At 47.2% G+C, this 22,785-nt stretch overlaps 1 protein-coding gene across 1 annotated transcript in view; it reads right to left on the minus strand.

The window, feature by feature from the left end:
• The window catches only part of BAZ1B (bromodomain adjacent to zinc finger domain 1B), a 314,567-nt gene that overhangs the window by 168,482 nt on the left and 123,300 nt on the right, over positions 1-22,785 (minus strand). The gene's annotated exons all lie outside the window — the stretch shown is intronic.

The raw sequence follows: 22,785 nt of genomic DNA on the forward strand, positions 1-22,785 counted from the left end.
AGCGATCCTGACCGGAGATCTGACCTGCCTCAACTCTCCAAACGACGCATGCAGTAGTTGTCTGAAGGATTCCCCCCACCCCCCGACCAGGGGTGGTATGAAAACCAGATGCCTAAAGACACTCCTGAACTCTACATCCCACGGCCTTGGGTGGCCCACCAGACGGTGTCGCAGCATCCCCAGGCATCCCAACTTGCCTCTCCAACCGGTGGTCACCTCCAGAAGATCTTTGTCTCCGAGCCTGCAATGTTTGTTGAAACCTGAGAATCCACATTCAAATCAACAGAGTACCAAACCAGCACCCTGCACCTAGAAGCCCCTGCGGGTGTACCTTAGTTGCTAACTCTGATCCCCCTTTGCCCAGAGCTGAACCCCCGGAGCTTTGCTCCCACAACCTTGTGGCCTGTTCATGAGCAGCCACCAATTGGAGGCCCCCCTATCCCCATTAGATAACATTGGGCCTCAGGGCTGCTCCCGCCCGTCCTAGTAGCGCTGACTGTTCTAAGAGTGCATTCTCGACCCTGGGGGGAGCACTGGTTCTATCCCCAGAATACAAACTCCCATAAATAAGGACTTACCTGTAAACCGATAACTTAATTTCCTTCCATAGGATTGCATGGACTGCTTTTCCTTCAAAATTCTTCCAAGTGTGGAGTTGGTTTGTATGAAACGTTGAAAAACTGCGTATGTGTAAAAACTAATTTACTTACCTTTTGCCTAGGAAATTACTTGATATGATATCTAGGCATATCACACTGATTAGCAAAAGTAATCTAAAGTAATCCAATAAGTAACTCATACAGCAAGTCGACAAAGTAACGGAAAAGTAATTTCGAACTGTTTTAACATACCTGTAATTCAACCGACTGCATTTGAACCTGCATTCGACTGCAAAACATTGCATAAGATTTTGCAAAGTATTATTTCACTTACCTGCACCAGGCTTGGCTTGGTTTTGGAAATAAAATAACTTAATATTTTTTTATACAAACAAATTGGTCTGAGTTCAGTCTGAGTGTATGACATTTCTTGCCTGAGTGTGTACAACAAATGCGTAACACTAACTGATAAAGCCTTACTGCTCACCCACACAACCACAAATAGAGTGTAAGATGCGATCTACTTTTACCTCTGCCTACCTTTGGGGTTCCACTGGACTCTGCACACTATACCTCATTTTGGTATAGTTTATACAGTGCCAGCTTCCTACAACAGGGCACTGGTCAAAACGAGTTTCCCAGCTACGTAATGCCTCCACTGAAATCTACGGTATCAAACACCTTGTATTAATAAACCCACACTGATTCCAGTGATAGATTTATTAATACTTGCACCCAGATGGTACCTTAGAGGTACACCCTGAAAACCTAAAGACCTCTACAGTGTTGGCTGACTAGTCTTGTCTAGCCTGCCACCACAGACGCATTTCTGACCCCCTGGAGGTGCGAGCCCAGAGTATAGGAGGTCCGAAACAATGTCTCATCTGGCAGGTGTTGTCACCTCCTTCAAGCAGGATGACTGAAGCCTACTGCCTTAATGTGCAGATCACCAAAGGCCTCCACTGCCTTTGAGACGCGACCCTTGCTTTCCCCAGACAGGGAAAACGCTACACTGGGCCCATCTGACACAAGGACAGGCAGGAATGTTAGCCAGCCAAGAGGCTTGTTCACCCTCAGGCTAGCACCACCCCTAAGGTGGGCTACCTGAAGTGAAAAAGACTAGAAAAATTCCACCATCTTGGTTTATGGTGGAATTAGGTCCTGTGGGTTAGGGTTATGTCCACTTCCCACAGGAAGTGGTCATATAGAGGGTGTAGTCACCCTAAAGGTAGGTAGCCCATAGGCTACTACCTGAAAATCCCGGTAACGCCCTTAAATACAGCGTTAATGTGGCACCCCTGATGCCAGGACCTTCGATTCGACAGACCAAAAGAAGTCAACTGAAGTGTGCTGACCCGAGGACAGAGGTGCACGACTGACTAGGCGCCAACTGCACCATGCCCTCGTGGAGAAAGACTCATCCTGCTGTTGTTCAGGCTCCAAGAAACCCAGAGGGCAGCCAGTGCTTCATTAAATCGGAGAACTCCTTGGAGTAGAGGAGCTACTCCCCTGCAGTCACAGGTACCAAAACCAGTAAGGCCTGGTTCACCGTCCTGTCACAAGCGGGACTACCGATGCTGCAACTGCCCAGGAAGGGATCACAGTCTTCCTACATGACAGTTCTGTCCTCCTAAGTGAGGGGAGCAACATAGTACCAAAACCTGGGGTACCGGAACACTTACAGCAGCCAAGGCTTATTGTGTGCAGTCCGGACATCAACACCGAGGAAAACCGACCTACACGTCGAGGGACTTCAGGGACAGTGAGACGAAAATTGTGAGTGGTTTAGCTGTCCTGTTTGCCCCTCTTCGGCAGAAACAAGCTTTGCCATAGCCAATAGGTCACGCCTTTGGAACCTTATAGAGTGTTTAGTCATGCAACAGTTGATGTTGTGCTGCATAACCAAATACTTATAAGGTCCCAAAAGCGAGACCTATTGGCTATGCCAATGCTGGTTTTGTTTTAGGGGTCACGGTGGTTGAAGCAGGGGTGTCTTCTTATAAAAAGTGTCAATGCTGTTGGTGTTTTTCTGCGGTAGTTGGAGACCATCTCTGAGATCACTGAGCGAACTTGCTACTCTAAGAAGTTTTGCGTTGTTTGATGGTGGGTTTCCGCTAGTTTATTTCGTGTCAGTGTTTGATTTTGGGTGCTTGTTTGTGACAGTTTAGATTTAGTAGTGTTTGATGTCTGTGTGTGTGTGTGTGCGCGCGCTGCTAATGGGGGTGTCGATGCGTGTGCTGAAGTGTCAGTGTGGGGGACGGCTGCTCTTTTGCTGGGGCGTCACAGGGACAAGAGTCGGGGCAGGACGGTAGAAGACACGGTAGCCTTAACTGTTCTTCAGTGAATGGCGTTAAACAAGGAACGACAGGATCAAGGAGTTGCTTTTATCGAAGTTTATTCATGTAAACATGAGGAGCAAACAAACGGTAGGGTGAGGAGCGCGCAGATAAACAAAGCGTGAACTGCCGGAAAGTTCAATAAGCACAGGCTCAAGGGGAGGAATTCAAACCTTTACCATCAGGACATGCTCATGAGCCCAGGAATCATGATGTGCCCCGCTGACAATAAAAACTGGGGTGGCATGGTGAGCAAAAGAATGATGGATTTAACCCGGATCTCTTGAATGGGGGTGAATGTTTTGATTTGTTCTGCATTCCGTCCATCAATTGTGTGTCTTTTGACAATACTCAACAAGCAGTAAACACAAACGGCACCTCTCCATTAATTCACAAAGATCGGTGTCTTCACGAACCCACACCAGCTATACCACCTCCAAAAGCATGCACGCTACCTCCAGTATAAAAAATACGTGAATATTAATCATGAACCTTGGCGTCCATGAAGTGGGCGCCGTGCGGATAAAACAAAAGCTGTGCGGGCTCTAAAAAGATAATAAACCAAGTTTGTTTACACACGCTACTTTCTGGATGGAAACTGAAAATGCCATCAGCTGAGCGCATTTCGTGCTGAGCCAATAAAATCCACTCCGCCTCCAAAAGTACACATGCCAGCTCGTCAAAAAAGCTACGTACAGGAAGCGGCATTTGTTGCTATGGCAACAAAAGCTTTGCAAGATGGCGGACTGTCCACAGTTCGTACGGACACGCGCATGCTGTTTGCTATGGCCAAATGGCAAGAGCAGCCATGTTTGTCCATGCAGACGCGTGCATGAAAGACCTCGCAGAATCGATTCCAAAAGGTACTCGCAATAGCAAGAGCAGTGCATGCGCTGCTTTCGCCAGGCAAGACCTAAAAACCAAGAATGTGACTCTGCTGCCGCCAGATACATCAAAGTACCAAGGGAGATAACTGTGCCCACAGGGCCCTGAGACCCCCGGGGCAGAGCCCAACCTGGGGTCTGACCACACTGGACTTCCATTATAAACAATGTGGTTTGATCCTTTCAAGCCAGAGTGGGGGAGAGATCAGTCGAATATCAAAGAAGCAAATAGGCCCCTACTAGCTATGGATTAATCTATTTGATACACCACAGTACATCAATACTGTATGTAAATATTTCAGTTGATATCATTGACATTCTTTCCACACCATCACCTACAAAAGGGAAAAACATTCTATATATTCAAAAGAATGTACAACAAATACACACAAAATATACACAAATAGATACAGTATTCAGGGTCCACTCCCTATTCCATGAGATTAGTTGTTGGAATACCTTGCAAGAGTTCAAATGCCCATTGGTGCATTGAGGAGTGGAATACCTGTGAGAAAGTGGCTCTGCATATACTATTCCCAAATAGGTACAGTGTGTACAGAGTCCACAGTCCCCAGAGGTTTGGCAGAGGCTAAAGCTAGATATAACCTTACTCTCCAACGTGGTAGCTTGGTCAATCATAAGCCAGTATCAGAGGACAGTGTAATGCATTTGTTGTACACACTTAGTCAGCAAATGGTCTCACACACTCAAACCGAACTCTAGGCCAATGGTTTATATATAAAAAATATGGTTTTATTTTAGAACCAACAATAGGTATCAAAATATACTCTCAGAATGAGAGGCTGTGGTTAAATACTTTTGCAATATGCAATTGACTTTTGTAGGTAATAGCTACAGGTTGTTGCAACAGGCAACAATTTCAAACACAATAATACATTGAGCTCAATGGGAATTTTAAGTTATGTACAATTGATTACTTTCAGGATTACTTTTCTAACTCCAGGACTGGATCCTAGATTCAGTCCTGGGACAGTTTTGGAAACAAGTGAGTAAATTCGGTTAAGTTACTGTTGTGATTTTTAAGCAATATTTTGCTATTTTAAAAGTTGACACTTTGAAACTTTTTATGTTCAAATTACCAATGTTATCCTATGGAAGGAAATTCACTTAGTAGGTAAGTGGGGTTATGGGTACTTTTTCTAGGTCAGTGTTGGATCCTAGATCCAGCACTAGGGTACCACCTGTAAGCAGTTGAGAAACTGCGTTTAAGTTATACAGGCGATTTTTAAGGAATATTTATAAGTTTGTAAAATCGACACACATTTCATAGAAAAACAGTCAATGGTTCCCTATGGAAGAAAATTCAAATTACGGGTAAAGTATGTTCTCATACTTTTGTAATCCAGGGCTGGGCTCCTAGGCTCAGTACTGGGACCTCTATCTAAAACAGGTAAGTAATTAAGTTTTTACAGTCAGTACGATTTTTAAAGAATATTTGTAGTTTGCAAAAATCGACAGAAGACATTTCACAGAAAAAGTCAATGATTTCCTATGGGAGAAAATTGGGTTAGTGGTAAGTACGGTTGTGAGTACTTTTCAGGGTCAGTGCTGGGCACCAAGATCCAGCACTGGGAGCTCTCCTAATAGCAGGTGAGTATTTCCGTTTTCGTTGCTGGGTTGGTTTTAGGTGACTATTTTAAGTTTTAGAAACTTCACACTTAGAAGAAATTTCAGACGAAACCAGTCAATGTTACCCTATGGAAGAAAAGTGAGTTATTTTTGGGTAAGTACTCGACTGGCAGAGTTAAGGTTCTGGGCATAGACTCAGGGGTCTCCCAGGGTCAGGTTGGTACAGTTGTTACACCCTCAGCAGCACTAGGGCGGCCGGGTGCAGAGTGAGTTAGGCCCAATGTTATCCTACGGGAGGCAGGGGAGCCTTGGTTGGTGGGTGCTGACTAGCAGGCCACGAGGCTGTGGGAGCTGGGCTCCTGGTCACTTGCTCAGGGCAAATGGGGAAGTAGGTAGGAGTAGAAGTTGCACTGCCAGGGCTACTCGGGCGGCTGGGTGCTTTTGAGCCTTCGGGCGCTCAATGGATTTCAATGGGAAAGCTCAAGGACGAACAAGGGCTGCAAGCTCGGGGACGAAGATTCCTCGGGTGCCACCGCCACTTCGAGAGGGAAGTTGGATAGGTAGGTACCTAGGAGTCGGGCACAGGGGGCCACAGGGCGCCAGGTGCAGGGGTGCCTTTTGATGTTGGGGGGGGGGGGGGGGGTCTCTGGATCTGAGGCTGAAGACTTCATCAGGAGCGTCGAGGTGGGTCCTTGGGTGCCGGATTTGGGGTCACAGTCGCTGGGGGGGGGGGGGGGGGGGAGGTCTTTGTCCACTCCAGCACAGGCCAGACTTGGCAGGTGCAGAGTGTGCAGGGTTCGCGGTTCCAGGCTGATGCCAGGGTTTAGAAACTTGCTTTGAGCAAAGCCACTGCTCATTGGAGTCCCAGATGCTCAGAGTCACAAGGAAGCCAAGTCCTCCGGGGTTTGTGAGGATGCTGGCCACAAGAGGTGCCAGGAGTTTGCAGCAGGTTCGAGGGTGGACAGGCCTGAAGGGCTGGGGCCAAAGCAGTAGGTGTCTTCCTCTTAGCAGCTGCACGGCAGGTCTTTCTTCTTCTTTGCTTTTTCGAAATCTGGAATCTGAAGGAGGAAGGTTCAGGGTGCCTCTAAATACTAGATTTAGGGGTGTTACAGGTAGGTAAAGGGCAGGGACCAATGGGTCCCTACCCTGGGGTGGGTACACCCCCTATCCTGCCACTCTCCTGTGGGAAAGGGGCAGTAGCCTAGTCCTGATTGGGCAAGGCTTCCCATCTTCAAGATGGTGAGCGCCCGGAGATGTGCTTCACCTCGCCTCCCCCACCTGAGGGGTGGGGTTGGCAGGCTGGCACATCCCCTGTCCTTACTTGGGGTTTCCCACCAGTCTTCCCGCCAGAGAGGGGGTCAGAACCAGTGGGGGCCAGTTTGCTGGGTACAGCAAGTGGCCTGGAGAAGCTCACAAAGGTGGCATGCCTTTGAAGCTTCGCCCTGCCCATCCTGGGGGAAGAGACCTAGCACCTCGCCCAGGATGTGCATTGTTGCAGGCCCAGGAGAGCGGGGGCTCTCCACCCAGGGGTCCAGCGACAGGTCTGCTGTGTGGCAGCCTAGGCAGCCTCCCAGACCAGATGTAGATTGTAGGTTAGGTTGCAGGGGGCATCTCCAAGATCCCCTCTGTAGTGCTTTATACATTAAATCACACACTGGCATCAGTGCGTGTTTAATGTGCCGAAAAGTTTGATACCAAACTTCTCAGTCTTCATTGTTGCCGTTATGGTGCTGTGGAGTTTGTGTTGACAATCTCCCAGCACCATATACTCTTAAATGGCAGCACTGCACTTAGTGCCCAGGAATGGACCTGGGTACTGTAGGGGCACAGGGCTCATGCTCCTGTGCCCACACCACTGGCATAGGGCACCCAGCTAGAGGGAGGGGTGGCTGATGTATGCCAGGGCATTGTAGGTTGTGGGCATGGCACACATCCCTGTGTGCCATGTCATCTTTGTTTTGCCTTGTACCCAGATACTCAGCCTGCAAGGGCAGTGTGGCTGTGTTAGGGTACAGGGCCTCTAAGGGTGGCACAATAAGTGCTGCAGCCCTTAGAGGCCTTCCCCGGTCACAAGGCCCTGGGTACCATTTACCAGGGGCTGACATGTGGCCAGGGTTTGCAACTTTGGGAGTTTAGGTTTAGGGATGGAACATAGGCCCTGGGCACCTGATTGGCAGGAGTCCAGGGCACACTCAGTCAAAGTACATTTAGCAAAAAGTGGTGGCATACCATGCAAGAAAGAAGGCACTTTCTCACAATACTCACCTAATTGGCCCTTCTGCAACAGTTCCACATCAATATACAGTAAAGAATAATCACTTCCTTCTTTCAAAAAAATATCCACAAGGGGCCATTCAAGAACATTCCTAATGCTACATTAGCCAACGCTTTTCAACCTCTTTAGAAACAGGGCGTACTTTTTTGTAATGAGGTCGTCAGGGCCACACCTGATTACTCAAGGTTGGGACTCGGGGATCTTTTTACTGTGCAGTAGTGGTGTCTAGTCTAAAAGCACTGAGAACATGACATGTCACACTAACATCACAAGCTGAATCTGTTATCAGTTTGCTTAATACAACACGGAGGCCCTTTCGGGCTGGGACTGTGCTTTAAATTGCCCAATAAAATGAAATGGACTACCTCACCTGAAGAAAAAAAAAGTTAAGAAAAAGAAAAGACATGAATGTCAAACAGAGTAATTTTTATTTCTTATAAAAGCAGCCACCATTCAACAGCTAAAATCCAAGGGTCGAATGGCAAAACATGGCATTAGCACGAGGATTGAGCGATAACTAAATCAAGAGGGAGGACACTACAAATTAAAAGTTTAATTTTAGTGAAATGGGTATAAATCACTTTTCCACAACTAAAATAGCAAGAATCAAACTCGAGGGACGTTAGAGCATACTCCTGCACACTGGGGATAGTTAAACGCAAGGTTGGTAAATTCAGCAGCTAAAGTCATCTGAAAGGGATCCAGGTTCCGGGTCCATGACTGAAAAGGTTACTCTTAATAAGCCAGATTACACTAGTAGTGTCACAGCTGCTGCCACTGCATTTGTACTGGCAACACGGCCTGCTTCATTTCACTGACTCAATTTGTAGACCTACACCCAAAACTGCCAATACACTTTCATAAAACCCGCTGCAGGACGTTAACAGCAATCAATTTCTGTACATTTCGGTCTCCTTTCTTTCAGAAACAAAGCTCTATTGCATTCCCCCTAACTCTACCCAGGCACAGGTCACAAACGGATCGGCTACTTCTGCAATGTATAAGGACGTCTAGATAGGAATGGTAAGGAATAAACCCTCAAACGTGAGCAAATTGCGCCACCTAGTGGATGCTGCTGGAAAATATTAGGCCGGTAACTCGTATGAAGAGAGACGCAAGTGACCCAGACACAGCCATATTAGCTAGAAGAGAACGTTACATGCAATCCAATTTCTCCGTTAGAATTAGTTCTTAAAAAGCATTTTCTTCAGTAAATTTCTGGATAGCCCAAATATAAAAAATAAAAATGGGTTCCAAGAAGTAGTAGTCGAGCTCCCATTCTCAATTTGTTTTTTAAGAACCATCTGATAAGTAGGTTTTGCAAATCTGGCAGGTGAACAGCTTTAAGGGACAGATTTTTTGCAAGAAGCCACAGTAAACTTTTTTTCTTTTTTAAACAGTGGAGTTGATCTTATCCCTTCTCTAAACCAGGGTTCTCCAACGAGTAGCTCTTCTGTGTGTAGCCCAGTTAACGAGATCAGAAGCTTTTGCTTGGTTGAATTATTATATTTATACCAAAATTGATAAGTGTTTTTTCAAGACGAAAAAGTGTATATTTTCAGAATTCCTAAGCTGATGTTTGGAGAAAAATGGCTGAATTTCCAAAATATGATATTGTCTTATCGGAGTGCTAAAAATTAAACGATGTTGAGGAGAATATTAATAGTATGACCTTGCAGCTGGAAGCACTGCAGCTATGGCTGTTCTGTATTAACCATGTAGAGGCACTCAACACTGCCAGAATTTTTTTTACATTACTGCTGGCAACCGTGCCTGATGCACTGAGGTGACTGCAGCCAGTAATCTTGCATATGGTGGTCACTAAGGTAATCCTTGCCTGGTGTGGTTATTATCATTACGGTTTTAGAGGATTTTCAGTGAACATAAGTAGCTATTATAGAAAAACAGTACATGATGGTTTTCTAGTCCGCCTGTACTAGAACTCTGATCATCGCTGAAGCTTGGATGAATGCCCAGAGAGAGAGATTAACTGCTTTCAGCTAGCAGACGTTGATGTGGTAGTTATTTGGGAGACCACTGACCCTGAATTGCAAGATCATGGAGATGTAAACCCCATCCAGTGAGGGAGGTATCGGTCACAATGGTCTGAATGAGTACGTCTTGACAGAACTCCTTTGGGAAGATTGTTGAGCAACTAAGGCAGACTTGCAGAGGAATTTTATTTTGTCTTCCCAATCACAGTGGTGGTGTAGCCATTGGTCTTTCAAGCATTGTTGTAATGTCTCATATGGAAACTAGCATTGGGAACTAGAAAAATGCATGAGGCCATGGATCCAAGGAGACTTCTAGGCTGCTATCCTCCGCCACAAGTCAGTCATCAGGAATATTGAGGCTGGTGATGCGTTTGTTGGCTGCCCGAGACTGGGGTACAGGACCACCGAGGGAAATAGAACCCTCTACATCTCGGTTGTGGTCTGGAGTCTCTGTGCCTTAACTATACGCAATAGGATTATTTTTTTGGTTCTTTCTTCTGGACCCATAGCTTTTGGCGTTTCATTTTCTTTTCATTCTTTCAATCTCTTATTCAACACGTGGGCCGAAGAGGACGGGAACTGAGAAGGGGGAAGTTCATGCTTTTAAATTGTGCATCAACTTAAAGAGATGTTAGCCAAAACCATGATGCTTGTCGCAAAGCAGTGCTATTAAAGTAGGTTGTAGCCATTAGGTCTGCAGAATCAAAATCCGCACCTATGACCAAACTAGAGACTATCTGCGCCTCACTCAAAACCTAAACCAAGTCCTGTCTTCGATCTCGTGGTATGTCATCAGCGAAAGCAATCAGATTCTCATAATGCTCTGTCATACCCAAAAGGTAGAACAGTCACTCGCCGATCTTGAGGGTTATGGCTGCAGATTTGCACAAATTACTGCCAATGGTGGTTTGTTGTGCCCAAATTTGGATTCTCTATATCAAAATCTCAGGCTCGCTGACGTCTGAAACTAACAGTGACATTGATTTAGGGGATGCTAGGGACTGTAATGTTTCCATTATAACCGATAAGAGGAGTGGGGAGCCTCTATTGAGTTGTGCTGCACCTCTAACCAGTACATTCTGTAACATTAGAATATTGTAGGAAGCTGGCTCTGTATATACTATACCAAAATAAGGTATAGTGTGCAGAGTCAAGGGGATCCCCAAAGGTAAGCAGAGGTAAAATAGACAATACCTTACTCTCCATTTGTGAGTGTGGGCAAGCAGTAAGGCTTTATCAGAGGGTAATGTTAAGCATTTATTGTACACACTCATGGCAAGAAATGATAGCAAACACTCAAAGACTGAACTCAGACTAATTTGATAGAGCCAAGCCAGGCCTGGTACAGGTAAGTGTAATAATACTTTGCAAGAATAATGCAGTTGGATTGATTACAGGTAAGTCACTAGTTTATAAAATAGTAGGAATTACTTTTCAGTTACTTTTGAGATTACTTTGTACGTTACTTTTCAGATTACTTTCAGAGTTACTTTTTCTACTAGATATCACACTGGGACACTTCCTAGATAAAAGGTTAAGTAAATCAGTGTTTGTACATATACAGTTTAAGGTTTCATACAAAACAACTCTACACTTGAAAATTTCAACAAGAAAGCAGTCAATGCAGTCTTTTAAAAAAAAAAAATGTTATCGATTTAACGGTAAGTACTTAGGTTTGGGTGTTGGTTTTCTGCGGTTAGAACCAGGGTTCCCCCAGGGTCAAGTATGCACACTCAAAGCACCCTCAGTGGGACTAGGGCAGGCAGGTGCAGAACACTGAGGCCCAATGTTATCCAACAAGGGCTAGGGGGGACTCAGGTTTGGTGGCTGCTCACGAGTAGGCCACAAGGTTGTGGGAGTAAAGCTCCTTTAGGCTCAGGGCAAAGGGGGGGAAATCAGATTTAGCACACTTGGTGCACCCACAGCGGCACAGGGGTAGCCAGGTGCAGGGTGCTGTTTTAGCGTCTGGTGCCCTGTTTGTTTCAATGGGGATTGTCTGGTTGCAACAAACACTGCAGGTCCGGGGACTAGGATCTTCTGGAGGCGACCACTGCTTGGAGAGGTAAGTTTGGATGTCTTGGGATGCTGGGACACAGTCTGTTGGGCCACCCCAAGGTAGTGGGGCGTCAGGTGCAGGGTGTCTTTAGGCGTCGGGTATTCTTACTGGCTCTGATCACGGTGAAAGGCATCCTCCAGAAAGGGGCTGCAGATGCTGGCTGGAGACTTGAGGTAGGTCAGGGATCCCCAGATCAGGATCGCCAGGGAGACCGACTCATGGTGTTGGGCCACTCGAACTCCAGCCCTGGGCATCGGTGCGGATTTGGCCGGAGCCAGAGTTTGTGGGTAAGCAAATCCAGTGCTCACGGGAAACAGTCTTGTTTGGGAAGACAGGGAAGGTCCTGTGGGTTCTTAGGGGCTACTATGCACACCCAGATTTTGCTGGAGCAGGTCGAGACAGGCTAGTGGGGCTGGGGCCAAGTCAGTTGGTGTCCTCTTCAACAGCTCTTCGGTCCTTCTTTCTTCTTGTCGGAAGCAAGGTTCAGGGTTGCCCCTAAACACTAGATTTAGGGGCATAACAGGTAGGTACAAATCGGTACCAAAGGGTCTCATCCTTGGGATGGGTACACCCCCTATTACGCCACCCTTCAGTGGGAGGCGGGTATAAGCCTCACTCTGGTTGGCTGGGTTCCAACCCCATCTGCAAGATGGCAGGGACAGAATTATGCTTCTCCTCGCCTCCCCCACCTGAGGTGTTGGGTTGGCAAAGGTGGGCACACCTCTCCTCCCAACTTGGTTTTCCTGCCAATTCTCCCGCCCAAAGTGGGGGTCAGAACCAGTGGGGGACAGTTGTTGGGAGTAGCAAATGGCTGGGGTAGCTCAAAAGTGGCAAGCCTTTAAAGCATCCCCTTTGTGGACCTTGCCCATGCTGGTAAGAGGCTTGGCACCTCGTCCCAGGACGTGCTTAGTTTCAGGACCCTGAGAGCAGCAGGCTCTTGACCCAAGGGCCCAGAAACATGTCTGCTGGTGGCAGCTGGCGAGCAGCAACTCAGCCAGGACACTAGAGAATGGCGGTTCTCTAAGATGCCCTCTGAGTGCATTTTTCATTAAATCCCACACTGGCATCAGTGTGGGTTTATGGAACAAATATTTTTATTGATTTAGTGAGACGGTGGTGTTATACCTGAACACAGCCATTCGCCTACAACCACAGGGGCCAGCGGCTAAAGGACAATGCAATGTAAATATGTATCTCTTTACTGCTTGTAGTCCAACATTCAGTAGGCTGACTATACTCAAGTGGAGGCATATCAGGCAGGAAGAACAACCGTCAAACAGTATAGGCTATAGTTGGCTGTCCCGCCATAGGAAACAAAACAGTAGATAAGAAAGACCCACCCTTCCTCCCACCCCCGCAATAAAACATGAAAGAAAAAGGGAGGAAAAGGGGAACCGTACCAAATATACTAAAGATGTGCGATGTCCTGCAGAGCCCGTTGAATCCCACCCAAACCTTAATACTCCCTCATGTAGGGGTTGCTAAATCGGGAGAAGGAGGTAGAAGTCGCAGCACTTGGAGGAGTTTGGGGCAGGTGACCTCACGTAGGTCCTTCGAGAGCAATGTTATAAAGGGGGCCCAGAGTTCGGCATATTTCTTAGACTTGTGATCGTGACTCATGGTTAGCCGTTCCATGGTCAGAATCATCCAAAGCCTATGTAACCAGGCCGAGTGGTCCGGCACCGTGGCAGTAACCCAGTGAATTAGGATCAACTGGCGCGCCGCAAGCAAAGCTAGTGCCATCTGTCTGCTTCTAAGTGATCGTAGTGGAAAGGTGATTGGATTGGACAGCTCTAGCAAAGTGTAAGCTGGGAAGCGGGGAATATCAGTGTCGAATGCAGCGTTAATATCGTTAAGCACCTGGTCCCAATACCTCTCCAACCGCAGGCAGTGACATAGAAGGTGTGAAAGGGAGCCCGTCAGGCCACAGCCCCGCCAGCACTCCTCAGTGTGGTTCTAGTCCCATTGGTGTATCCTCGCTGGCGTGAGATACCAGTAGGATGCCGCCTAGAATGCAGATTCAGTCCCCACGGTGTTGTAAGCTGTGTGGTGAGCCCTATAGTAAATGTTGTCCCACTCCTTGTCTGTAAAGACCCAATTCTGCTTCCCATCTAGCCTGTCCGCGGGAGTGCTTCCCTGTCGCGCGAGGGGCATGGAAGGTGTAGAGTTCTGAGATGAGGTGGTTGTCTGTTTTGTGTGCTATCCATTTCTCGAAGGGGGTGAGCATACGAGAAACGTGTGGAAGTAGCCTAATGTCGCAGCTGGAGGTAGAAGAACTCATCTGTCTGGGGTAGGGAGAGATCCCGGCGAATCCGGTCAAATGGGATAATACCCTCGAGATCAAACAGGTGGCCTAAACGCTTACATCCAGCCTCTCTCCAGCACTGAGCAATGGCAGTCTTACATCCCAGAGGGAAATACGGGTTCTCCACCAGCGGCGTCATAGGATAGGGAAAGGTAGTCAGGCCCCCTAGTCAGTGCCACCACATCCCAAACTTTCATCATTGCTGCTATGACTGGAGAAGAAGAATACAGGCCCCAAGAACAGGCGCGGCGGGAGAGCCAAAGATCACGCCATACATTCGCCCCAGCTACGGCCTGGTCCATGAAGGTCCAGTGCTTCTCAGAAAGGGGGCGATTCCACTCAAGCATGTAGCGTAGATGTGCAGCCTGGAGGTATCGGAGGACCACCTAGCTTTACCCCACTATCATTTTTGGGACGTGATAATTGTGCTATAGACAGACGTGCTTTCTTTTTACCCCAAATGAATTTGTTTAGAGCGAGCTGAATGTTGCGCAGGGATTTAGGCAGCGGTGTCAGTGGGAGGGTCTGAAAGGAGGTAGAGTATGCGCTGTAAAATTGTCATTTTGACAACTGCTATGCGCCCGAACCATGATAGTTTATTCTTAGTCCACCCCTCCAGTTCATTCCTAGTCTGTGTCACCAAGGACAAATAGTTTAGTTCTAATATGCGTGGAATCGAGGGTTTCAAAAGGATGCCTAAGTACGGCACAGGGTCGTTGGACCAATATAAAGGAAGGGACTGCTGAAGGGCCTCCGCTTGGGGTAGAGATAGATTAAGGACCTGGGACTTGCCAAGGTTAACCTTAAAGCCTGAGAGCTGCCCAAATGATTTGAGTTCATCCACTAGTGCAGGGAACGAGGTGAGAGGCTAAGCGAGGGAAAGGATGACGTCCTCCGCGTAGAGGCTTATTTTATGGATATCACCTCCAAACCTGATGCCATGGATGTTAGGATGATCACGGATTTTCTGTGCAAGGGGCTTCATATAAAGCGCAAATAAAAGAGGCTAGAGTGGACACCCTTGCCTCGTGCCACAGGCTATCGCAAAAGAAGAGGAGGATATTCCATTAACACGAACAAATGCCCGACGGGCACAGTAGATGCACTGCACCCATTGGATAAAACTGGGGCCAAATCCGAAACCTCGCAGGACGTCGAAGAGATATGTTCAGCATACTCTATCGAACACTTTCTCGGCATCTATCGCAAAGAGTATCGCTGCCTTGTCTCACTGCCTTGGCGCATGGGGATAATTCCCGCCTGGTCTGGGTCTATCCGACCTGCCATCGGGGGGTTTAAAAGGGCAGGAAGTATTCCTGTAAAAAGCTTCACATCAACACTGAGCAGTGAAATTAGGAGATATGAGCTGCATTGCCCAGGGTCTTGATTAGGCTGGAGGATTACGGAAATTGCCGCCTCTGACATAGAATCTGTCACAGCCCCATAGTCTAAGAAGGAATTGTAAAGGCGGATTAAGAGGGGTGCTACTTCATGACAAAATGTTTTATAAAACAGGGCAGGGAAGCAGTTAGGGCCTGGCGATTTGTCAGGCTTCAGCTGGGAGATAGCGGATATCACTTAGTTCAACTTGATGGGGTCCTCCAGCTGCTGTGTCTGCGCAGGAGGGAGGCGAGAGTGAAGTTGCTGTGCTGGAGTCTAAGTATGCCTGTGCACTAGGGGGTTCGTGAGAGACTGCGCTGTAGAGTGTTTGGTAGAAGCGGCGGATTTCCTCCACAATCTGCGAATCCAAGTGGACTTCCTCACCATTAGACAGTGTCAGAGAGGAGATATTCCCCGCAATTGCCCTGGCACGCAGTTTTTGGGCCAACATTTTCACACATTTGTCACTGCCCAAGTAGAATCTGTGTCGGAGGCACAGCAGTGCAAACTCCGCTTTATCCAGGTCCAAGCGTTTGAGAAGCAACCGCTTCTTTTCCAGGGATTGCCACACCCTCTGAGCCTCTGTGCATTTATGTATCGCCTCTAGCTCTGCCACTTCTTTCTCCTGGTCTGAGCGGGCCTCCCCATGTTTCCGATTATCAGCAGTAGAGATGGCAAGCAATTCCCCACGGATCACCGCTTTCAGTGAGCTTGGTGCGCACACCTTCTACAATGTGTGGGGAATGTAAGAGGCACATGCGCAGTCGCCAGCAGACAGGAATACGCTCAACCCCTTCAGGACTCAGGGAAATGGGGATGTGTGCATCATCTGAAAGAGCGTGGGGCTATTGTGGTATCGCTGACCCTCGGGAGGAGCGCAGGAGAGACCCAAAACATGTCTAAGCGTGCATAGGATGTGTGATGCAGAAAAGTATGTGTAATCACAGAGGCCTACATGGTCGATGCACCATATATCATGAAGGCCATTATCGGCCATCCATTGTTTGCCTTCTGGAGAGAGGGCTCCCACCTGAGTATCGTTGGCCTGATCGGTCCCATTCACTATCCATGACCAAATTTAGATCGCCGCCTATCACAGCGTCTGGGGAGGAAAGACCCTCTGATATGACAGCGAAGGAAAGCCTCCTGGTGGTTATTAGGTGCATTAATGTTGAGTAGTGTGAAAACAGTAGACCTCCCATTGAATGCGAAGCGCTAGGACCCTACCTTTGAGCTCATACCAGAGTAGACCGCACCTTACCCTCAAATTTAGCCCTAAGCAGGATAGCTACTCCAATCTTCCTCGTTGAATCAGGAGGACCAATACTGACTGGGAAAGAGCCGTGTGTGCATACGGGGCGTGTCTTTGGCAAGCAGATGTGTATCCTGGAGGAGACACATGTCTCCGTCTGACTGTTCCAATAGGGAGAGAATCGCTGCACGTTTTGTAGGGTGATTAAGGCCCCTCACATTGAGGCTGACGATCTTTAGGTGTCTAGTCACAACGGGTGGGAGTCAGCCTGAGAGGACCAATTGTGGAGAAAGGGTGCGAAGCATGATATGTGGGCGGAAGGTAGCACGGGCCTGCAAGTGAAGGGTGGTAATGCAGAGACTGGTATGGGGGACCCCTAAAGGAAAGGCAACAGATACAAAAGAAAACAACCCGCAAAAACTCAACCCCAAGAAGAAACAGTAGACTAAAGTTTGTCTGTAAGGCATTGCCTAAAGGGAACATGGTCCTGAGGAAAACCAGTGTAGGAGACCTGGAGAACCAAGAGCCGCAGGGAGGCAACCCGTTGGATCAGGAGAGGTGGTCAGCCCATGTGCCCTTCCGATTGCGCTCTATGACATCCATCCCCATGGTCTATGCTGGAATGTTCAAGGGGGAACACGAGCGGTCTTGGGACTGGGAGAGGGAAGAGAGCACCACCTAACGTTCTTTCGCCACTTCCACCAGAACTGGCTTCAGATAGATCGAGGTCTTCCCAACAGTCTGCCAACGGGGTGGTTGCCACGGGGACCAGACCCTGCAGTAGTCCCCCTTTATCGAATCTTCAGCATTGTCTAAACCCAACAGGTCCAAAGCCTCCCGCAGTGAGAGTATTTGTTGTAGCTTCCCCTGGTATTTAAAGATTATGCGGAAGGGGTTGTCATGCCCCGTGGCCCTGCCCCTAAGACTGTGGTAGTATTTAAGGAGCGTAGATGCAGGGAAACGCCGCTTAGCCTTCTTGCTTCTAGCCCCATTTCCGTCCTTGTAGAGTTTGCCTGACTTCCGCCTTGATTTGGTTCCTGTTTCCGGTGAAGTTGTAATTGACGAGTGTTTGTCGGCTGCGGGGCTCCCTGCCTGGTGTGGCGATGCCGCGTTCTCATATGCGGGTTGCAGCAGATACCATTTTTGTCCTGAATATTTGAGTCCCTGGTTTTGGTAATCCCTGGAGCAAGTTGGTCTCCGTTCTGAGCCCCGTGATTGTTCTGGGCCCTGTGCTCTGCTGAAACGTCCAATCTCTCTGTGACAGTTCCGGTACGTGTATTTAGCATAGCGACCCGTCTCCCTACGATAGTTCCTGCTCTTTTACTCTGCTTAGCGGTAGTATCTCATTCCCTTAGTTTGACCAGGAGTTTAAAGGTCCCTTCACTGAATTCCCTAAGCGGTTGCTAAATTCTTCAAGTCCAAACCAGTTCCCGTTTATTGGGCGTCCATTGTTAAGTATTCTCCCCCTTGGACGAGAGAGGTTCTCTCGTTTTCCGGGTGCATACCCTTTTCTCTTATTTTATTCGGGGAACACGGACGTGGACCACTGTGCGATATTCATGGGACGGCGCATAACATCAGAATCACGGTAACAGCGCATTGCTCTGCCTTTTTATACATATTGTTGATTTATAGGTAATGTGGAAATAATTAGCCTGCTTTAATTCCTCGGCAGATGAACCTCATACCCATTAACTGAACAAGCAAGCTTCTCACTTTTAGAAGGTCAAAGAGAGAAGTACTATCCTACATTACTCACAGTCTTCCTGGAGAACTACGGGGTGAGCCTTGAGCATTCTAAGTATATGGTCTGCCACATAGTTGAGTTACTTACCTAACAGGTATTCTTCCCTCGTAGGGGACCATAGAACTTGACACATCTACCACCCTCCTATACTTCTAACCGTGATCGATAGCCGTGGTAGGTGTCAGAGGTGGGTTGTCCGACAGAGGGGTAGTAGGGTATAGATAGAGTTAATACATTATTTTCTCTTATTTTACAGCTGGTTACTCCCGCCATTATCCCGGACGTGGTCCATCAACATACCTACTTTTCTCCCCGCCTATCCTTGTTTTGTTACCCTGTTTTCCCCTGGCGTGTCTTCCGTTACTCTAGAGTCTGATAGTCGGAAGGCCGTAGGGGAAGACTGAGGACTCTTCTTCAAGTTCCTGACGCTCCTGTGGAACTTAACTGGCGACCCTTACAGGGGTGGCCCCATGAATACGGGATTCCTTTGTCACGCAGATAGGAGGTGACCACACGAAACTCCTGTCGCTTGGCCAAAGTGAAAGCTGCAAGGTCCTGGAAGAGGGTTGGAGAATGTCCTTGGAACTGTATCTGCTGCATTGTTCGGGCTTTGCATAGAATCTGCTCTTTGAGCTGAAAATTGTGCACACACACGAGGATGTCCGGCAGGGGTGCTTTCTCTCCCCTAGGAAGGCCCACACGAGGAACGCTGTCCATCTGGATTTCCTGCTGGCTGTCGTCTCCTAGCACATGTCTAATGCGGGCCAAGATGTAGGATCGCAAATAGTCTCCTTCAGCTTTCCAGGGTACTGCACGAATGCGGATATTATTCCTCCGCGAGCGGTTTTCTAGATCTTCTGCATGCGCCTGTAGATCTAAGTTTTGTACCTGCAGCCTCAGCACTTCCTGCTACAATTGATGAAGATCTTCCCCCGTGTTTAGTTCATCTTCAAGAGCTGCCACCCTTTCGCCCACTTAGTCAACTTCCTGCCGGACTTCTTTGAGATCTGCCGTGGGCTGCCCTTTAAGGTCGAGGATATCCTCTTTTATGGTGGCAAACAGTTCCATCATAAATGCTTTCGTGGCCGGTTCATTCGCGCCCTCCAGTGATTCGGGATGACCCAAAGCTTGGGAGCCTGCCTGGACTGTATCGGCAGGAGATCCTTGAGGGCCTTCTCCCTTCTCACTCAGGCTGCCACCATATTCTTTCAATGAGGCCGAGGTGTAGGACAGGGGAGGGCCGCAGGTCGGTAGCTCTGTAGGTGTAGAGTGCTCCGTATCACAGTTGTTCCCAGGCCGAAGTGGCAGCTCTCCTAACCCGTGCCAAGAGACTTACCCTCTAGCTGGAAGATACAGGGGGGCAATACGCAGGTCAGACTCTCCGCTTCGCCACGCCCCAGTAGTGGTCAAGCTAGCCCCTGGGTTACTGATGTCTTCGACCTCACCTTGGTGGTCCTAGTCTTCAGTCCATTGGGAGAAGTGTATAGGGGTCCGCAGATGAATGACCCACCTGAAGATCTTGTCTCAGCGCCGATCCCGACGCTGAAGCAGGACGCGAGGACTTGCTTCTAGAAGGCGTTCTAGACCTCTTGGAGCCCTTCCTTACCGGAGACCTTCCTCTAGATGATCTATCTGCCAGGCCATACAGGCGAATTCTTTCCCTGTCCTTTAAAGTTGTTCTGGACAGGTTCTGGCAGTGACGGCAGGTCTTCGGATCATGATCCTCAGGCAGACCAAGAATACAGACCCCATGAGAGTCTGTGTTGGCCTTTTTACCACAAGAAGGGCAAGGGTCAAAAAGAGGTGGCATTTTAAGTTGTTAAAAAACGCCCAAACCTGTCAAAAAAACGCTCCTTACTTCAAACGTCGAAGTAAGGTATAAAAGTTGTGAAAAGTGGAAATATTTTCTGACAAAAATCAGAAAAGAGTGGAGCTGTGTTGCCAGGATCCTTCCTGAATAAGCCGGAAAGAACAACTGACCTAACTGTCACCCCTGAGGCATGATGGGAAGCTGGGGGTCAGGTGTGCCCTAAAGGCACGGTGTCAGTTTATTGCTATACAGCTACAGGTTAGCTTTTCAGTCTTGTTAGACAGGGTATTTGCAATGCAGCCTGGGAGCTTCTTATGCTTTCAGTGTTTGAGGAGCATTAAAACAGTTTCTAAACAAATTTTATTGTTGTTTCTCCTGTTTCTAATGCATGTTTTTTTATGTATAGTGGAAATTCCTTACAGCATGATCCAGCTCTGGTGTTTATTAGGCTATATATATATATATATATATATATATATATATATATATATATATATATATATATATATATATATATATATATATATATATATATATATATATATCTCAAATATAATAGTGTTTCTGGGGTCCCGCGCATGGGCGGAAATATTCTAATGCTTATGACTATTGATGAGGATCCCCTGGAAGAGAACCATGCCATATTTTAAAATAACTTATCTAAATGGAAGATATGCTAAAAATCTGTCATGGACCCAGCCCTCCAGGACGGACTTTGGAGAACCCTGGAGTAGATTATTCAAGTCACTAGACCTGCAGGTTTTCAGCTAGAATCCTACAAAGCAGAAGGACCAGGGAGATCAATGCATGGGCCTATTCACTACCAGCAGGATGACAAAATAGGTTTTCTAGTGACCAATTTACAACACCAGGGAGATGGTGCAGGGGTCAATATTCTGGATGGGAGGAGGTTGGTGATAAGCAACATTTTATTTTCTATTATCTTCATGTCAGAAAGTGAAGCGCTGAAGTAGCTGGAGGAGTGTTTTAGAAAATTCCACAGTTCTTGCTCCAATGGTCTTGCATATGTTCCTTTAACAGAATATCCCATTTGCAAAAGGTGTAATTTGGTTGACAATACTAGGTTACTATCAATCAATGGTCTTTTTGGAAAATCATCCTTTTCTTCATGGCCACCCTTGATTTTATCTCCTTTGATGGATCCTATTTCTGTTGATGGCTTTAGAAGTCTGTGCACTTTAACCAGGTCTACCTGCAGTAAAATGCCTGTGCTCCCCCTTTAAGCATGGGATTCCATGCTAACTTAGAGGTGGGGTTAACGGAACCAGTCTGAGTATAACCAGCTAGATTACCACCATGCTATTCTGCGCTCTAGGTTTTTCAGCTCGATCTACAGAGGAACTGGATTAAATAAACCAAGCTTCTCAAAAAAAAAAAAAAAAAAAATTACTTTTAGGAACTTTACACCCCAATGTAATTTGTTTTGGACTTCGTGAATACACTGGGCAGTCGAGGAAGAATAGGTCACCTTGTTGCAGGAGTGGATTGAGGAAGGAGTATAACTGACCCGTCCATGTAAACCGGGAACTGCTAACAAGAGGAGACTAAAGCCTCTGTTGCAAATTATAGCGTTCACTAGTGTGTAACTAAAATACAGAACCAAAAATAGAACAAGGCATGTGAAGAGACTAAAAGAGCATTGCGTACAAGAGTCAGAGAAAATAAAGCGTGGACACGCATTGGGCATCAAGGCAATGTAAACACCAAGTGCAGACAGAGCAGTATTGCTTAAAGACGTATGTAAGCAGAAGACTGATCCCCAGGCCCAAACCAGAAGCTGTTAAGTCACGCCCAATTACTTTAAGTTGACTTTTAAGGAGTAGGGCCACTAGTACATAAGTACCCACCTCCCAAAGATGTAATGCTTTACTTATTATGTTCCACTACCTTGGGTCAAAAGACAAAGCAAGAGCATGAGAACATACCAGTACAGTGTGCAACCGTGCTCTGACATCTGTCCCTCCCAAATTGACACAGCAGGCACACACCAGCCCTGCAATGGGTGTCAAAAGGAGGGTTTTCTCTCAGCACTGCTACCAAATCCCAGTCTACTGCCACGAGACAGGGACCTGTTTTAAGTGCTTATGAAAAACGATCAAAGGCAGTTCCCACAAGGATAGTTCCCTACAAAGATCACAGCAGGCAGCAGTTGTAAAAGCAACACATCACTTGAGAGGTGAAGTACTCACTGTAAAAGCTGCCAAAGGGGCGGGGCAAATGCTCTTCTTTGATTGCTAACAGATTATGTTGTGAGACAGTTGAAGGTTAGTCTTGCCAATATTTATATCCAATAAGAAAAGTACTTCAGTAATATGGCAATAAATAATTGGACAAAAGTAACAAGGTTTTTTTTTTGCTAAAGAGCTAAAACATCCAATGATTTAAAGCGCTTTGCATGGGCCTGAGACAAATAGATGAATGGTTAAAACAGAGGTCACACAGCCAATAACCTAGGAGGACTGAGCAAGAGGATTTATGGTTCAAGGACTGAATATTCCAATGGTGCAGGGAATGGGATGGCAACTTTGATAAATGG

Source organism: Triturus cristatus, chromosome 3_2 (assembly GCF_964204655.1).
Source record: "Triturus cristatus chromosome 3_2, aTriCri1.1, whole genome shotgun sequence".
NCBI classification, from domain to species: Eukaryota; Metazoa; Chordata; class Amphibia; order Caudata; family Salamandridae; genus Triturus; species Triturus cristatus.